At 41.1% G+C, this 19,335-nt stretch overlaps 1 protein-coding gene across 4 annotated transcripts in view; it reads right to left on the bottom strand.

Moving 5' to 3' along the window:
- The window catches only part of ATXN1 (ataxin 1), a 402,319-nt gene that overhangs the window by 229,802 nt on the left and 153,182 nt on the right, over nt 1-19,335 (bottom strand). For all 4 annotated transcript variants that reach the window (XM_067006729.1, XM_067006732.1, XM_067006731.1 and 1 more), the window contains one exon: nt 18,270-18,398. The gene's annotated coding sequence lies outside the window, so the exon portion shown is untranslated. The remainder of the gene's footprint in view (nt 1-18,269; nt 18,399-19,335) is intronic.

Genomic DNA, 19,335 nt, shown 5'->3' with positions numbered 1-19,335 from the left:
AGGATTTTTCATGACATTGGAAATTAAGAGGAGTTTACATAAGATTTAAGTCAAATAACAAGAATAAATCTGTCATGTATCTCTAGGTATCTAGAAATCTGTAAACTGGAGCTGGGCATAAAACATAAATCCATTCAACAACGACTTATAGTCTACACTTGGCATTTCATGTTTTTGCATCTAAGTGTTAAGAAGTACAGCACCCTATTCTGCTTTCGCTTGGGTAAGGCTGAAAAATTCAGATGGTACCATGTTTCTCGTGGGGTCTTAAAAAGGCGGCTTCAAGAGTTCCCCCTTAATTAATGATTTCTGTTGGCATTTTAGAACTCTTGAACTCCCCTAAACATCCTCTTGCAATATTGGAATAACTTCTAGCTACTCTTGTAACATTAACAGCAGTGTACGTGTGGGAAAATATATATGTCTTTTATATGTTTTGACAGCCAATGCTCAGTAAAAACCTGAGAGTATTTGATTGTAATGCCTCACTTTTATATAGTAGTCTACCTCTCATAAAGGGCTTCTTTGTACTAAACCACAGCTTTGCCGTTCAATTTCTATAAAATGCTTTCAAAAGTATTAGTCAATTAATGAACATTTAACATAAAGGTGATCTGGAATCTATGAGGACAGCTTGGGGGAAAGGGATTGCAGCCTGGAGACAGCAGAAAGATCATGACATCAAAATTATTCTCATAGTTTTGACAGTAAAGAAAAACCATGAAGAGACACGACAAACTTAAAACCAAAAGGACATTTTTCTTGCATGGGCTGCAGTACGGTTTTAAGCAGGAGGGAAAGATCATTACACATGACTGCTATTCACTAAATATTAACTACACTAGAATCAAAATCTGAGCCTGCAAGTATAAGTCAGAATAATAGCTGCAACAGTTTCTTAACATTGCAGGGGTGCCTGCATGTTCAAGGCAGGGAACAATGTATTCTTTTTAATATGGAAGCTCTTCACCCTGACAATCTAACTATAACAAGCTTACACAGTCCTCTACCTCTGAACAGAACAACATCAGAAACATTCATGATCATGTGCTAACAGCAGACATTTTTACTTGTATATGGATAGTAAGTTCCCCAAGAAGGGTCATTTCTAAGACCAGGGTTCCATCTTTTTGCTTCACAATACAGTGCTAGCAAGAATATTTCTGTGCACACATTACACGTACATACGGATTAGAAATAAACAACGTTCGTAATCGGCAAATGGGCTCCGTGGAGCAAATAACCGATTCATCACATACTTGTAAAATCAAATATAAAATCCACGAACTATGTCTCTGTGCTGACAAACTATAAACCGCTTAGAACTTTTACGTTAACAAGGCATTCTGCTGTGATCAGTTGGATTTTTCCCTTTATGTGTGAAACACACACAAAAGAGAATTACAAACTTCACAGTTCTCTAACCTTTACAAACCAACACAGTAATTATATTGCAAAATATCTGACAGCCCAGGGTAATATGAGAAGAGAATTCCTTTTTTCCCCACTTCCTTTAAATAGCTCTCAATTTTTCTACAATTTAAAGACTACCTGAGCAAAAGATTTTCATAGCTATGAATCCCACTGAAGATAAATTGGGAGATAAAATTAAATCACTATTCCAATTCACAGAATATTTGAGGCTCCCTCCAAAGGAAATGTTTCTCAACACATAAAGACAGTATTAAATTTTAAGAGCAACGCTATTATCAAAATGAAGGCACAGAAAAGTAAACACAAGCTAACTTGACAAGCCCATACTGATAAAGCGCAGATAAATGTTATCTCTGGGTTATATGCCTAGTACAGGCAGTCCTCAACTTATATATGAGTTGCGTACAGAAAGTTCATTTGTAAGTCAGTTGTTTGGAACTCCAAACTCATTTTCTCAGAGAAACTATGTTATAAATAAGGCTTGATCTTATAGGAAGGCAAACAAGAGCTATTAAGCCCATAATGTAGATAAATTCTAGTACTGACAGCTCTCAAGCAAGCTGCCTCTATGCTAAGCAGGGAACGGGTACCAGAATCAGGAGGAGGTGGTGGGGGAGAAGAGGGTTTCTTCTTCCTTACCTGGAACTTTTAAGTTCTTTCTGGCATCTGCCTGCCTTTCTTTATGTGCTCCGTACACACACATACACCTTCTGTCTAAATGCTTCAGCCAAGCCCATGTAATAGAGCATGAAAATGATTTTATACAGGTAACCCTCAACCCCTCTACCCAAACTCCCCTTCTCGTGTCCAGCCATCTGACAATCAAAGGCCAATAAATAGTTCAGTTCAATCAACACTTGTTTTCAGAGTTTTCATGGGAGATATAATCTTGGGAGAGTGGAGTGGGGAAAACCACCACACTCTGAGAATAGAACACAGACAGTGAGCCATCTGGAAGGACTGGGGTAATTTCAGGAATTCCTTTGCTATTTAGTAATGTTAACAGGAAGAGGACACAGCTCCTGGGACGTACAGATGAAAAAACTCAAGTAGAAGTAGGCTCCTGACCAATAGGCACAAATAAAAGCCTGGGATGGCAGTGGAAGTGCCATCTCCTAGGAGCAGCATGTACACAGGTCCTTGCCTTTCCTTGTGAAGCCACACGACTGCTTGCTCTTCTTCCCATTGAAGATAACATCAGGGAATGCACGTTCAGATCAAGAGGGTTTGAAGGATCAGAGTCCTGATACATCGACTCAGTGGGATCCTGATTTTCCGAGGACGGATGTATTGTGATATCCTGCAAATAACTGGGTACTCACCCGCGTACACACCCAGGGTGCAGCTGGGATGGAGGAAGAGGATGACACCCGGCTTGGGAAGGTATCCAGTTGAAGCAGAGGCTGGTTTCTGTTTCAACAAACCAGCTTCCCTGACATACAGGTTGACATTTCCCAGCTTTACCTGCAATTAGGTATGTCCACGGGACTAAATTCTGGTCCAGGGAACGTGAAAGAGAACAATGTGCACCAGGTCCACTAAAAAACCTCCAATGAAAACATTCACTCTCTTTCTTTCCCCCCAACTGCTGGCCAAATTGCCGCAAAAGATAGTGAAGTTCTCCCAGTGACCCTAGGGAACAGCTGAGCCGTGAGATGGAAGGACTCTGGGTCTGGAAATCACCACCACGTGGAGACCTCCACCTCCAACTGTGGAACCCAAGTTAACTATAACATGATTGAAAAAGAAACTTCTATTGTGTTCCTCCCTGAGGGTTGGGTTGTTTTTTACTGCGACATCCTTGCCCTCTGCACCATCACCTTTTTGTTGCATCTCAGGAAAAGTCCTTTATGTTCGCCTACCGTGAATAATCCATTAAGCTGGTCTGTCTCCAAACTAAATAGCCTCACCCCGCTGAGATTTTAGTATGCTTCTAGTTTTTCTAGTTTTCCTTCTTCTTTCACTGTGGTCTGTATATTTAACACTAGACAGCCTTCTTACTCCTTTTAGTCTGCCTGGAGAACTGGATAAGTAAACTTGTTAAATCATTAACCTTCATTTGAGTGTCCTCCTAAGCCAACTCTGAGATACTCAGAGCCTCACCTACAGGGTCAAATACAGGATTTGGGGTCTTTCATTTTTCTCTTTGCTGAGAAGGCTTTTTCCTATTATTTCCTGATCTCATAAGTAGATTAGGGTCGTGGAAGTATGTCTGCTGGATAAGAAAACTAGGATTGTATCATTTTTATGACAAAATTCACAGAAGTGACATCACTTGAATTTTGTTAAAAGCAGCTTGCTCACTTCGTCCTCTTATATATTCATTCATTCAGTTTACTTTTAATGGGAAAGGGGAGAAAAAAGACTAAAGAAGGAAAGATGAGAGTGAAGAAGGGAAAGGATCTATAAACATCCCCCACCTTTTGCTCTGTAAATCTCCCCCGTATTTCATTATTGAGTTGTTATAAGGTACAGTAAAACTCTAATATAAATTTAAACAGATTTTGTCTAATCCTAAAACTTGGCTTTCTATCCTTACTCCTTCCAGAAGCAATTTTCTGGCACTTTCCACCCTCATCTCTTTGTTGCATCTCTGAAAGGCCCACGAGGTTGAATGGTCATGTACTTCCCACGTGGCGTCTTAAGAAATAATGAATTAACCTGTTTGATGTGTGTGCACCACTTCTTTGACAAAGGATGACCTGATGGATTTCCCAATCCTTATGGAACTCGCTTGAGGGTTACAGAGCAGAGATTCCATCTGCCTTTACCTTGCAACTTTTTTGAGAATAAGTTCAAAATGGTGCTCCAAGGTCAGCATGTGACTTCCACTCCTGCTGCCAAAAGAAAACGAGTCACCCACTGTGGTAAATGCACTCAAAAGCTTCAGGCGCTCTGAGAAGGGAAGAAAAGTGACTGGCCTCTATGGGACTGTGGAAAAACCCACTGGACAAAGTAAGTATTTTTCTATGGAATCTTTACATAGAACCATTGACTACGATTACAATGTTTGTAAAGATTTTTTTGATGTGGACCATTTTTAAAGTCTTTATTGAATTTGTTACAATATTGCTTCTGTTTTATGTTTTGGGTTTTTTCTCTCTTTTTTTTTGCTGAGAGGCATGTGGGATCCTAGCTCCCCGACCAGGGATCGAATCCGCACCCCCTGCATTGGAAGGTGAAGTCTTAACCACTGGACCGCCAGGGAAGTCTCTACAATTACAATTTTGAAATAAGTTCCCTATGAAAAAATCCTGAAGTCAATACATTAGTTTAAAAGGACATAAAAAGCTTCTTTATCCTGCCAGTTTGAACATATGTGCCTCCACAGCAGGCCCACAAAGGGGGCCCCGTAGTCACTTTCCAGAGTGTTGTGCCATTGCCAAAGTCCACTCTACAAAAGATGTCATTTCTTTTTACATTCTCCACAAAACATCTATTCATATTATGAAACACACTGCCATTTAAATCATGTTTTAAACCCACCGTAGGCAAACTCACATTCCATGGAGATTTGTCATCGTTAAAAAAATATTTGAAAATTAAGTTTACCTGCTGTACAGGTGATACTCAATTCTGGGCTTGAATCAGAACCACAATTTTATGTTTTTTCAAGAACATCAAGCAACTTCCATTTATAGTTAATCATAAAAGGGGTTAACCTTCTCTTCAGTTGCCTACTGTCAATATAGTATGTATTTAGCCTAATCCCTGATTGCTATCAAAGAAGGCTATGTTAGAAACATAACTTGAAATGTTGATTAGGAGAGGAATGGAAACCTTCAGAGACCTTCCTTTAAGACACAAGTCTGATGACTGCCAGCCATGATCAAATGTGTAAGTCCAAGTATACACAAGGGAAAGACACTGACAATTGTGCCCCTACCCTGAGGTTACCCAAGCCCCACGACTAACTCCCGACGGTAGGGGTAACAGGTCACAACTGCTGATTTGGAGGCTACCAGCTCGCTGCAGAGACACAAAAATAGTGTCATCTTTGAGCTACCTGTGGACATGTGTGTAATAACCGAGGAAAACAAGGAAATGAACGCTACTGAAACTCTGCCTAAATTACACAGATTGAAGGACAAGCCCAAGAGAAGAGAAGAATGACATGACTAAACCCCACCAGAAGAGCATTCATTATTAGCCTATTGCAACAAGTGAAAAAGACACAGAGCCTGAAAATTAGGAGCTTCAATTAAGCACACAAGCTTACCTTTTCTATTTCTTCTTCCATAAAGTTCATTGTGCTTTTATGGTATTTTAGCTTTCATGTTTGGGACCCATGGGACCCAGGGACCTCTACCTTGGCAGAGTTAAAAGAGTATGTGTGGGCTTTTCCTCAACAAAATGGTGATTTGATAGAGAGGTTTTCTGTGAACTGAGTCTGAACAGTAGGCTTGACATCTTTATCTAGCAGAGAGAAATGCCAACTTGAAAACTACTCTACCACTGTTCATGGCTGCTATTAAAAAAGAGAGTAATCCTCTCCCTTCTTTTTATTTGCAAGACAGGGACCGCTTTGGTGGGTCTGACCTGGTCATGTATAAATTCATTCAGTCCAACTCAAGCCATGGACCTTCCTGCTCCAAGTCTCATTGGAGGCAGACATTGTGTTTATACTCTACTTAATCCTCCTTCTTCACCTAGAATACATAATTCTCCAATGTAGGCACTCAAATATCTGCAGAACGAAGGATTTCCATTACTGACATCAGCACCACCTGTCTGTAAGCTTGACCCAGGGATTTTCATCGACGACTCCTCCTCCATTCCCATATTCATCAATCACTACATTCTATGATGCTACCTCCTCAAAGGCTTTTGGATATGTTGCTTCCTCTTCCTTTTCTGACCCCCCATCCTTCCCAACCCAGGCCTCAAATGAATAGGCTCTCATTACCTACTTCTAACTCTTAACTCTCCAACCTCCATCTTTCCCAACTCCAGCCACGCTGGATACCCTGTCACCAACTGCATATATATATATATATATATACATTCATTGCATTATTTATATATATATATAGTATCACTGAGTTACTTCCTTGAGCAAGAGCTTGCAACTCTGCATCACCTGCCCTATTAACTTCAAACTCCTCTGCCAGGTCTTAATGATCCTCCCCTCTTCCCCAAAGCTGTCCAACTTTCTTTCACACTGATCTCCAGCAAAAATACACACATCACTCAGCCACACAGGTCACCTGCATCCTTCCCTCGTGCCTTTGTCCCTGCTGTCCCTGCAACCAGAACAACTTCTCAGTGTGCCCCATTCATCATATCTAGCCCTCCTTTCAAGGTGCAAATCAGGTTTTCCTTCTCGAATGAAACTCTTCCTGGACACTGCAATCCCCAGCCGTCTCTCCTTTCCCTCAGTACCCACTCAGCCCAGAGCTGGCCCCTCCATCACAAGTTCTTAGCTGTATACTGTCATGTATGGCTCTGTACTTGCTTCTCGTGGATTGGTATTGCACCCTTCAACAAGATTTTCATAGAGATAATTTTAGATTTACAGAGAGTTGCAAAAGCAGGAGTGTTCCTTTGTACCCTTCATCCAGCTTCCCCTTAAGTCAACATCTTACATAGCCAAAGAACAATGATCAAAACTAGAAAATTAACCTTGGTCAGTACTGCTAACTAAACTATAGAATGTACTAGGGTGTCACCAGTTTTTCCACTATTGTCTTCCTCTGTTTCGGGATCCAATCTCGGATTTCACCTTTTGCATTTAGTTGCCACATCTCTTTCATCTCTTCCAATGTGTGGCCATTCCTCAATCCTTCCTGATCTTTAAAGAACCTTGACACTTTTGAAAAGTAGGGGTCTGATTCATCGATTGATTGAGTCATTGATTCATTCATTAAACAAATGATGTTTAGGGCCTTGTCTTAGGTGCTAGACTGACAACAAGTAAAACAGTTCCTTTTTTCAAGATGTTAACAGCCTAGTTAATAGAAATTCATGTGAATGTCTAGAAGTCCTTGATAAAAGTATTTGGAGGATACCAGTATACTCCAGTTTTCGAAAGTTTGCTTCATGGCACTTTGCTTTTACAAAAGACCTCTATCAGCACCTATTTTTGCTAGTGGAAAGAAATCCGAAGAGGATTTTGGCTTTTATGAAAACAGGTGAAAAGGGGAAATGGTTTTAGCACTGGTTTTGCAGCAGCCGTTACAGTGGCGGTGCACACCCCCAGCAGAAGAGTGGCACCTCCAAGCTCCTTTCTGGAACTACAGTAAGCACCTCGGCATCAAGACACCACAGGTTTGAACTGTGTCTGTGAGCATCTGTGCTTTATCTCCATTTGTTTTGTGCAGCTGTGAGCAAGATGTGTCCTAAGGTAATTGCTTCTTCGCTTTAAGCCATTTCGGCTTACGAAAGGTTTCACAGGAACACTCTACTTTCAGATAGCAGGGAAACCTGTACAGTGATGGGGCAAATGGCAAGATTGTAAATTTTACCGGGAGAAGAAAACGTAGGGTGACAGGCAGGCAGGAAAGACTTTCTTAAGAAAAACAGCATTTTGTTCCCCTTTTTACTCCACTGCTCACTCTGTAAAAATAGTGGGCCTATAAAATATCTAGGGACAAATACTACATACCATACAGTTAGCGGGTACACTCTGCCTCTGCATCTTCTAAACTAATTCCTAAAATCAAACACCTCAAGGGCACACTTTTTAGGAAGATTTAATGTAGTAAACATAGACTCTTTATATAGTGACTATGTGCGTCACTAGAAAATTTGCAAACGGTTTAGGTTAAAAAAAAAAAAAAATCTGAGAAGCCATTTGTCTTAATCCAGTTTTCAAATCCAATTTCATAGTTTTTATTCCTTCACAGGGAATAATGAAGAGCAAATAAGAAGCATCATCAATCAAAGATGGACTCCCTAAGTTTCTTTACTTAATGCAATTTTCTTGTACTGCTCCTACTGTATTTCCCAAACAAAATTCAATTTTCTTGTACTGCTCCTACTGTATTTTCCAAACAAAGCTGTTCTTTTCTACATGTGATAGTTCAGCCCTGCAAACACCCTCAGGAATAATAAACAAACAATCGGGGCACATTTTCTGCCACAAATTTCACTCTGCAATAGTCTTTATCCGAAGCATTTTGAATTCCAAGCAAGCAGAGACGCGTCTGTATCGCAAGACCTGCACACAATAGAGACTGTGTATTTTTAGACCCTTCTTGACTCTTAAATCTGTTAATATTTAACTCCTACTACTGTTCGAAAGGAGGAATAAGCAAACTCTCCTGCACACACAATGTTCCATCAAGCACTTTAATTCTAATAGTAAATGCTGCTGAAAGGAACTCGACTTTCACTATTTTATATCACCTTTTCTAATGAATGTCAATGTGTCTTTTCCATGGGAGGGTATATACAACAGATGCACAGGTGTGCTATATCTGTGGATATCCACACAAATGCACACATATTCATGAGTGCAACATGCAAATACACTCATATGCATACAGACTGGCCCCCACGTTAGTATCCACTTATAAACAGAGCTTGTTGCAGTCCCCGACTTGCATGGGAATACACACAAACAGCATCTAATCCAGTTGATTTCCTTTCATTAACTTTTGTAGGAGATTAAGATAAAATACTAAAAAAAAAAAAAAAGCCAAGTAGACACTTCATGAAGTCTGTGATTAAGAAACACAGAAGCTAGGGGCTTCCCTGGTGGCGCAGTGGTTGAGAATCCGCCTGCCGATGCAGGAGACACAGGTTCGTGGCCTGGTCCGGGAAGATCCCACGTGCCGCGGAGCAACTAAGCCCGTGAGCCATGGCCGCTAGGCTTGCGTGTCCGGAGCCTGTGCTCCACAATGGGAGAGGCCACAACAGTGAGAGGCCCGCATACCGCAAAAAAAAAAAAAAAAAAAAAAAAAAGAAACACAGAAGCTAATGAGACAGATGGGGTGCTGCATAAAGGGAATTTCAGCACACCAGCCCACACTTTGTGGAGATTTACTGTGTTTCACCTTTTCCGTGGCAAAGGCTTCATCATTTAGCATCCTACTCATTTGACTCTTGTCCCTCGCACAGACCCCCTCCTATCTCTGCCTAAACCTCCTGAAACGAGGATTATTAAATAAAACAAGACAACATTCTTTTTTTCAATCTGTTAGTCAAGGTTTACTCAGAAGCAATATTTACTATAAACTCATGGGGTTTCTAGCTCAACAGATAGTGGACAACTCTGTGAACAGAGCTGGCTGGAAAATTTTCAGAAAAATCCCATAAACATAGAAGAATTTCCGGGCCAGAGAAACGAGGAGCTGAAAAAAAAAATTCACGTATATTTAAAAATTATTCACAATAGATTTTTCCTCTATGGGATTGGTCCTCTAAGTTATCCTCCAACACACACACAGGTGATCACTGTCCCTAAGAGCTTCTCCATAAAAACGGTGCATATTTACAGAAATAACATATGTGGAGGCCTTACCATTCAGCATACATTCTTTTTTTTTTTTTTTGGTGGTACGCGGGCCTCTCACTGTAGTGGCCTCTCCCGTTGCGGAGCACAGGCTCCGGACGCACAGGCTCAGCGGCCATGGCTCACGGGCCCACCCGCTCCGCGGCATGTGGGATCTTCCCAGACCAGGGCACGAACCCGTGTCTCCTGCATCGGCAGGCGGATTCTCAACCACTGCGCCACCAGGGAAGCCCGAGCATATATTCTTTATGCATTCCTACACTTGATCCTCAAAGCACCCCTGTTAGATATAATTATCTCTATTTTACAGATTTAGAGAAAAAAAAAAAAAAACTCAGATTTTAAGTGATTTGCCCAAGATTACAAAGCAAATAAATTGTACAACTGAAACTCCAAACCAGAATCTGTTACCAAATCTTTTTTTTTTTTCCATAACATGAATTTAATTTTCCTTGAATTCATTTTGGTTCTATTTTATAACAGTAGACTATATGAACTCTGCTCCTTACCTAAAGATTTTATATGCTTCTAAATGAAACTATATATTTTTAAATTTTCCCTATATATATTTTTTAAATTCTCTCTTTTCTGGTTAAATTGAAGTGCCCTGGTTCCTTTGGTATCTGCTTCCTTTATTCCCTGGAATCTCCCTTTTGAGAGATCTGATGTCCCATTGTCTGATGATCTGATTATTTCTGTGTTGACAACTCTTCTGTCTGTGCTTTTGAAAAAATTGTTGTTGTGCACATTGCTTAGTATTTTTCAATTTTATCCACTACAACGTCCATAATCTTGCTCTTAATATTAATCACAATGGTAACTTCCACTCTAGAAAACTTACAGAATTCTCCATTTTTATTCAACTGCATTCATCTACCAGGTACATTTCTTGAATCTTCCTCCCCGGTCACTGTGATTGCCAAGATCTTTGAATTAAACAGTAGGGTTGTTCTTTCTTTTTTGGGGGGGAGGGGTTGTCCTTTCTTATCTGCAAGTTCATCCTGCCTCAGCCATTTAAAAGGTGCTTTAACATAACAACTTCTCAGCGTAGTATACTCTGATGCCATAAACACTACACCATGATATTACCTTATGCAGGGGGCAAAAGGAGGAGGTGGCTCTGAAAGACAGATCTAGTCACGTGCCAGCACAGCCTGATAATTAGATCACTGGGAAAAGAGAGAGAAAACTCACAAGATTATAGCCAAATGGGCTACCAGGCAAGCCCCCTCTCTGGTGTGTGTAGGAGATCGCGGACTGTGGTCACCATCGAGCTTCAGGAGCTGAAGTCCACATTGTCTAACCCGTAGAGATAATCCAACTTCAGGGCATCCCATCCTCCCTTCCTGTTGCCCAACTCTGCTTTCCCAGCTCTTTTAATTGGATTATTTTGGAATCTGCTATTTCTGTCTCACTCCTTTCCCCAAACTGTCATATAAGTACTGCAGCTTGACTATTACACAGCTGCCAAATCTCACTCCAGAGATGGCTGTATTTCAGTGGCAAGTGAAGTGATGCTCTCTCGGTGCCATCTGAATACTAGCTTAAGAGGTTCAGCATCTGGAGGGGGTTGCCTTGGTGCAGGAAAGAAGTGTTTTGTTTTGTTTTATCATCATCACTTGAGGGGCAGCTCATTAGCTCCACCTGAACATGAAGGAGAAAACAAACCAAAAAGCACTCCACATGTATACGCAAATGCATGGAGAGAAGAGAAAGGGTGACTGGGACTTTTCATGGGTTCTTTTCTATGGGGACTTCAAAGCCTTAAAACATCAAGGATGTAAGATGATGATCCTTTTTAGAAGCAGAAGAAGCCTCACGGAGTAGTCCGCTCATGTTACAGAGATGATACTTGGAGGCACAAAATGAGCATCTTGTTCAAAGCTCTCCTGATCCCCAGACCCAGGGAGTTCCACCTGAACTTGGGTTCAGCCATGGATGCACTCAGAGGATCACATCTCCACCAGTGGAACCAAACACAACCCCAGCTTCTAAAGCACATGATATCAGTACTTAATTTCTTGTTTTGTTTGGTTATATCGATTTATTTTTGATACTGAAGAAAAATCTCTACCAGAAAAAACAGAGTGTGAAGTAGCAGGGAGAAACAACAGAGTAGAATTAGTAGTAGCAGATGCTTTAACCATGTGCCAGGCCAGAAAATGTTCTAAAAGTTGATTCTGTATGTAATCTTCACAGTGACCTGTTGTCCTCACTTTAAAGAAAAGAAAAATGAAAGATACAGAAGAAAGAATACTTCCAAAGAGAAAACAGGAGGCAGAGTAAATGGCCAAGTCATAGAAACAACCTTCCCAAATTTTACTCAAAACGCTTAGTGAAAATCTAAATAAATATCAATGATATACTTCTCATTTAATCTAAAGACATAATCCTTGATACCGCTTGGCATCTAGAGGCATGCATCTTTTGTTTCTTGCTAACTCAAACAGAAGAGTATACTACTCCCAACGATTTCTATATACTATTTCTGAATCTTACAGTGATAATGGTTCTTTCAATAATCAATGAACAATCAATGACTCGCCAGCTGAACCCTGGTGAAATGAAAGGCACTAATGATATTTGAGGGGGTCTTGAGTTGGGGGGAAAGGGGACTAAATCATCTTCACGTTCCCTTCAACCTCTAAATACTATAACGCCAACAGCTATAATAGGTAATATTCTAGAATTTAGAAAACATATTCAAATACTTCATCTCATTTGATGAACTCTGAGAAAACAAGAGAGTCATTTAAGAAGTACCACAGAATACTGACACTTTGATATTTCTACATCTAGTCGTCACTCACACTTTGAATAGTACAGTCTGCCAACGCTGAGAGCAGCATCAGTGTATCAGGAGGGAGGAAATCTCTGCAGCATTATGCTCCAGCATCCCAACGTGGAAAAGAAAGTAAATAAATAAAAAAAACAGTAGGCTTTGGTATCAACCATTTTCTCATGCGATTTACTGTCAGATGACAAAATATTCTCCCTCATTTCATGAAAGGTAAGAGAACTATGAGAATGTTTGCACACTGACACAGTAAATTATATTATTTATAAGATTTTTTCAAAGAATAAAATGCTTTATACAGAAGTCTGTATAAAAAATTACTTTAGATACTTGAATACACTCCAAAACGGTTTTGAAAAGCTATGCCTACATATAAAACACTATGTACCCTGGGGTCTTTGTCTCTACGTTTTTCATTTTGCCATGAAAAACATCATTAAAGTGTCTCAAAATAATACCTTCCCCCAAACTAGCTAGGAGTTATGCAGACTACCTTCAGACTGAAGGAACTAGAGTGGAAAAGAGAAGAACATATTTATGCTAAAAGATGATTTTGGAGAAGATCTCTATTTTAAAGATTTAATGAATATCAATAGGGTTTTCTTAACCTTGGAAATGTACACTGCAAATCCCAGTGTGTGTGTTGGGGGCTTGGGTGGAATGGGCTGGGAGTGGGACAGACAACTAAACTGAACGAACTGGGCTTGTCAAAGAAAGGACAAGTATTTGAGTAAAATATATGGTAGAAGTTTGAGCCCCAGAATAAAGCAGTTGACTAGGGAGCAATAATACAGAAGAAAAGGGTCCCTCAATGATAGTAAAGCCAAAGCCAAAAATGTAGCCTTTACCAAACCCATGTTGAAGGTCAAAGGAGAAAAAATAAATCTCTAAGTGGATTTTATTATTTAAGAGACCACTAAAAGCAACCAGGAATTGAGGGAGGAAGGTAAGAAGAACCACGATCCCACAAACAGGCTGCGTGGAAAGGTACCAAAATACTAAAGAGGCCAAGAGGTGACAAGAGAGACTATTTCGATCCAGAAGTTAAATCTGTTTAAAGTTAACTAAATAGGGCTTCCCTGGTGGTGCAGTGGGTCAGAGTCCGCCTGCCGATGCAGGGGACGCGGGTTCGTGCCCCAGTCCAGGAAGATCCCACATGCCGCGGAGCAGCTGGGCCTGTTGTGAGCCATGGCCGCTGAGCCTGCACGTCCGGAGCCTGTGCTCCGCGACGGGACAGGCCACAACAGCGAGAGGCCCACATACCACAAAAAAACAAAAAAACAAAAAAAAGTTAACTAAATAAAGTTAACTGTGGTTGCCCACAGAAGGGAAAATTGATCATAGAACTAATCTCGCTCTCTAACGTGAAGGGTGGTGGGTAAAGTAAGAATAGGGATGTCATTAGTCAAAGTTAGAGTAAGGTCAATGTGTTCTGGTGAAGCCAGCACCTCAGTTCTTCTTTTGGGTGTGGTTGAAAAAAAGAAAGTACCACCCTATACCATGAGCCATCCACGCTCTTGTCTCACATGTTTATACAGTCATAGAATAAAACACCCATTTCACAATTTGTTAAAAGACAGATTATCGATAGCAAGCTTTATTTCTATTACCTAAATTGAGAGATCAATGGTTGCATGATTTTTTTTTATGGGCTCTGACAATTGTGCATCCAATTGTCTTCTTTCACACTTGTCTTCTCTCGGTACCTTCTTCACATCCCAATCTGGCCCTGCTTTCAGTAACCACAACCTCCCAGCTAGTCTCTCTCCTCTGGTTCTTTCTGCCTGCACCTTCCGGATCAACAGGTCTTTTTCTCCACTGGTTTCTCCACTCTCTCATTTCAGATGCACTCTAAACCTCCTTTTAGAACGGTCCAGATCATCCCCCCTGTTCACCCAAACCAGGTTCTGATGCTGCCGACGGTATCTGCCTTAGAAATGAAAGCTCCGTCAGGGTAGGCCCCTTGTCTACCTTGTCCGATTCCATATCTCCAGTGTTTAGAACTGTGTGAGTACATAGTAGCCCCCCCAAAAGGTATTTACTGAATGAATAAATGAGGGATGGATGTCTAAACGAGATCAGAATTTAAAGACATCATCTCAGTTTCTTCCAATTCAAAATTTGTGCTCTCACTCTGTTCTGGCAAAGCCCGAGGGCATCCCCAAAGGGCCTATGGGACTCTCTGAATTGAGTTCTCAAGAATGATTTGACCTGGTCTTGCAGAGAAGTTTCCCACATGATTGCACCAATGGTCTGGTTATGAAGACAACCCAAAACTGCTGTGAAATGTGGTTAAATATTCCCCACTCCTCCGCCTCCCTACAGAAATTTCATCCTGGTAAGCCCCTAGTAATCAACGTGTCTGCATTTCTGCACACCAGCATGCACAGCTAGAGAATCCTTTCTTCCTCTCTGTTTGAGTCCCTATTGATTCCGTAGTTGAGGAGGAATCAAAGTGCTATCCAAATACCAAACATCCCATATGGCGGTGTTATCAACCGCCCTTACTACGGAGATGCTTGGCCTTTCTACCTCGGCTCGCTGGAGTCTGGCAGAACACGATGCACTCTTTCGCTGACCTATATTTGCTGACACATTCATTGTCCTCTCTCCCTTTGTGAACTTATTAGTTTTGTTGAAATAACATATATACGTGCATAAACACAAGTTTCATTTTCTTATGCGTCCTCGTAATCATTACGAGGAGAATAATTTATGGTCCACTAAAGAGGACTTCTTAAGCTAAACTGTCTTAATTGGGAATTCACATGTTCCTCTTTTACTGAAAAGTACAGAGCTGTTCAAATTAGACTGGAAATTTGGGCCAAAACAAATGTACATACACAAGACTTGCAGAGTGTCTGGTGAAAAGCATTAGCTGAAGCCAGACAAGTCGCCGTGGTTTGTCTCCTTGATGCCAAATCACGCTCTGACTCTTTTTCCTTCTACATTGCAACCGTATGATGTGGTTCAAGGGTTGAGGGACTCGCCCTTGTGAAAGGAAACTTATTTAGTAATGGGAGAACAAGATGAGCCTAGCAGGGCAGCTCATATATAGAGCTGGACCGTTAGAGATTCAGTGCAGCTCCAAGGGGCCAGGAAGCTGGCCTTATCCAAGGTCCTCGCTGTATCTCAGGAGTCAGGCAGCCGGGGGTGGGGATGAGACTCTGTTCTCGCATAAGGGCTGCTCCAAGGGACCCACTGGTCAGTGTCATAGACAGTTTTGACTTCATAGCTCTGTGGCGAATGGATCTCTGACTTGCAGACTTCAGTCAGCCAGTTTCTCCAGAACTGGGATTACTCCATTAATTCTAACAAAAGCCATTCAGAAATATATTATACCTTTTTTGGATCCCAGAGGAGGATGAAACAAAGGAGGAAGAAAGGAAAAAACAGTTTTACAAGAATGGGATTGTACCATGGTTAGTGTCATACTTTGCTTTTTTTACTTTGATCGTGACCATCTTCTCATAGCATTAAATACTCTTTTGGAATAGGACTTTTAAATGATCTCATATATAGTTCCTTGTAAAAACACCCTATGAGGGGCTTCCCTGGTGGCGCAGTGGTTGAGAGTCCACCTGCCGATGCAGGGGACGCGGGTTCGTGCCCCGGTCCGGGAGGATCCCACATGCCGCGGAGCGGCTGGGCCCGTGAGCCATGGCTGCTGAGCCTGCGCGTCCGGAGCCTGTGCTCCGCAATGGGAGAGGCCACGACAGTGAGAGGCCCGCGTACCGCAAAAAAACCCCCAACACCACCCTATGAGATGGGTACTAGTAATATCTAAATTTTATAAACTTAGATTTGGGGCTGTATAGTAACTTGCCCAAGGCCATACTTCAAGAAAATAGCAGAGCTGGAGTTTGAGCCAAGGCAGTCTGGAGCCTGCCGTCTTATCGACTGTGATCCACAGCCCCTGAATCATACCGTACTACCGTAATTATATTTCATCCTACTCCCAATGTTGGATGGGTATATGTGTATGTATACAGACACACATATATGTATGTAGTGTTATACATACACACACATATATACACACCTGCATACGTACATATATACATACAACACACACATACATGTATATTAACTTCAGATCCATGTTTAATGATGGCTGCTTTTTATTAAATACCTTTTTATTCTTATTAAAAAATAAAAAATTATGTTTTCCTTTGAAAAAGTATGTGATCTCATGGTTGTCTAAGACCCTCCATGCTTCTTGATTTAGTATTATTTCTCAAATGTTAACTATTGGTAAGTTTCAAGCATTCTACTGTCTACAGAAGAAAGATTCTTCAAAATAGTATTATTTACAAATAAATGCCCCCTCCCTCACAACCACCCCCCCAAAAAAAAAGGGACACATAGAGGCACCATTTCTCAGAATCAACTGGCAAAGACTCTTTTGGTTTTCAAAATTCTCAGCACGGGCAAAAAAACTATATGGAAGTAGGTCTCTCATATACTGCGCCTCTGGAAATATAAACTGGTCTGACTTAACTGGAAAGTAATTTGGCAACAAGTATCAAGAGTCTTAAAACTTGAAAACTCTTAAATTCAGCAATTTACCGCTAAGGAACTATCCCAAGGACACCATTAATAATGGCAACCAACATGAAGCCATAAGAACATTCTTGGTAACATAAAAGCAAAAAAAAAAAAAAAAATGTCATGAAGAGATTAGTGATAGAACGGGAATAAAACACAGACCTACTACTACTAGAGCATGGACTCGAGGATATGGGGAGGGGGAAGGGTAAGATGTGACGAAGTGAGAGAGTGGCAGGGACATATATACACTATCAAATGTAAATTAGATAGCTAGTGGGAAGCTGCCGCATAGCACAGGGAGATCACCTCTGTGCTTTGTGACCACCTAGAGGGGTGGGATAGGGAGGGTGGGAGAGAGGGTGATGCAAGAGGGAAGAGATATGGGAACATATGTATATGTATAACTGATTCACTTTGCTGTAAAGCAGAAACTAACACACCATTGTAAAACAGTTATACTCCAATAAAGATGTTAAAAAAAAAAAAAAAAAGAACATTCTTGGTGGCATAAAAGCAAAAAAAAAAAAATTAGAAACAACTTAAATGTCCAACTAGAGAAGACCAATTAAATGTATTTTAGGATATGTATTCAGTGGTATGCTATATATTTGTAGATAAATAACTTGTAATGAAAAGATGTTCATTATTGCATTGCTAAGAGGAAGAAAAAGGTTAGGTGATGGCATATGTTGCATTGTTCACCACTAGCATCGGATGGTAGCCTCTCTAGCTGAGTTTATAAACACAGTGATCACAGTTATATCCCTTTCTTATTAATGCCTTGTCATCATTCAAGTCAGTGAGCTCAAAATGAATAGAAGCTAATTTCTTTTCCACAGAAAAGCAAGGGTTCCATTTTTATAAAGAGATGGAGAGAATAAACAGACGGAGGACACATGAATCTACAGATTTACGTTGTCTGTTGCATGTGCGTGTGCGTGTGAACAGACAGGTAAACACCCCCACCATTATCTTGGAGATTTTACAATCAAATGATAGTTACTTTCGGTTAAAGATTGCAGAGGTATTTACCTGTACCATGTGCTTTCATCACAATGGAGAATCATAAGCAGTCAGCTCCTTCCCAGCAGATCTTTTCACACAGATTTAGCTTGAGCAGAAGGGGAGACAGTAGAGAAACTCAACACAAAAAGCCTAGACCTGTAATTACAAAAACAACATTCCCACTGAGTTAGGCAGTTTTCTGTGGTCTTCATTCACATTAGCTGAATTCTCAGAAAAGAAAAACATATTTGCATAATCTCTCTCCCACCCTATCTCTCTCTCTTTCTCTCTCTCACACATGTACACACACACACACACACACACAGACAACACACATGAGACAATTCAGAATACCAAAAACTCAGCAAGCAGACACATAGCAGGTCCTCATCTCTGAGGATGAGCGGGCTCTGCCTGCCAGGGGGGTTGCTTCCCAGCCCATCTCCTGACCTTAGGAATAACACCATCAAAATAACCCTAATTCCTTCCCCTCCTTCTCTGCCTATTGACCCCCAAACTTCTGAGAAATGAAAAACGGTTAGTTCTTCCCCAGAAAATGTCAGAAACATTACTGAATCGGATGCTTTCTAAGATTCTTTCTCGCCACAAAGGTAAGCAAGTTTGGTACATGTATTTACCATAACAGCCTGATTTTCACTTTATTTTATTATTTATTTATTTATTTATTTATTTTTGGCTGCGTTGGGTCTTCGTTTCTGTGCGAGGGCTTTTTCTCTAGTTGCGGCGAGCGGGGGCCACTCTTCATCGCGGTGCGCGGGCCTCTCACTTCTCGCGGCATCTCTTGTTGCGGAGCACAGGCTCCAGACGCGCAGGCTCAGTAGTGGTGGCTCACGGGCCCCGTTGCTCCGCGCCGTGTGTGGGATCTTCCCAGACCAGGGCTCGAACCCGTGTTCCCTGCATCAGCAGGTAGATTTCTCAACCACTGCGCCACCAGGGAAGCCCCTGACTTTCACTTTAGAAACTGTACGTGCCCCTCTGCTGATGACTCAGGTGAAGCACAGTATCGCTGATACTGGAAGTCATCACAGACATTTATTGAACGCTGACTATGTCCCTGGCACTGTGCGAATGC

Source organism: Kogia breviceps, chromosome 10, assembly GCF_026419965.1.
Source record: "Kogia breviceps isolate mKogBre1 chromosome 10, mKogBre1 haplotype 1, whole genome shotgun sequence".
Taxonomy (NCBI): domain Eukaryota; kingdom Metazoa; phylum Chordata; class Mammalia; order Artiodactyla; family Physeteridae; genus Kogia; species Kogia breviceps.
Note: the sequence above shows the minus strand (reverse complement) of the source record. Positions and strands in the feature narration are given on the sequence as shown.